The 604-nt window shown below is 37.1% G+C and overlaps 1 pseudogene; it reads left to right on the forward strand.

Annotated features, from left to right (window-relative positions):
* The first annotated feature begins 517 nt into the window (after positions 1 to 517).
* The window catches only part of LOC119582275, a 4,116-nt pseudogene continuing 4,029 nt past the window's right edge, over positions 518 to 604 (forward strand).

The following is a 604-nucleotide window of genomic DNA, read 5'->3' on the forward strand; positions in this document are numbered from 1 at the left end:
ACAACAGTAACTCGGTTTTTGGTGATTTGGAAATATACATTTTTCCCTAGTCAATATTTACTATTTATTTGCGTTTTTAAAAAGAAAATGTAGGAAAACTATCTGAAATTATGGATTTTGAGTAATTTTAAGCCTTTTTCATTATGCCCGAAGTATACGTACGAAAATGTTAATTTTTCAACTAGTATATCACCATTCTAAATGAGGGGGGCAATGAGGGGTATCATGTAAATGACAGATTTTATTCACCAAACTTAATCTATAGAATAGCATCGTTAGTCTTGAAAAAAAGGCATTTGAGGTTATGAGACTTCGAAACTTGTTCAAACATTTTGCTTCAGAAACTCAAAAACTACACACGGAGCACCCTTTATCCCTTACATTTGCATACTATACTCTCGCCCTTATTCATTCTCGGCTATAATGTCGCCTTTAAACCCACTTTCCTTTCGTTACTGCCTTTATTTCGTTATTTTCGACGAGGAAGAAAAAGGCGGGAAAGTGACCGAGGTTATAAATGGGAATCGAAGCGCCTTTCGTCGTCAGACTGGATCCGGACGCAGAGGAGGCCACAGCACGTCGTCATGAGGAGGTATTATTATCA

Source organism: Penaeus monodon, chromosome 15 (genome assembly GCF_015228065.2).
Source record: "Penaeus monodon isolate SGIC_2016 chromosome 15, NSTDA_Pmon_1, whole genome shotgun sequence".
Lineage (NCBI taxonomy): Eukaryota > Metazoa > Arthropoda > Malacostraca > Decapoda > Penaeidae > Penaeus > Penaeus monodon.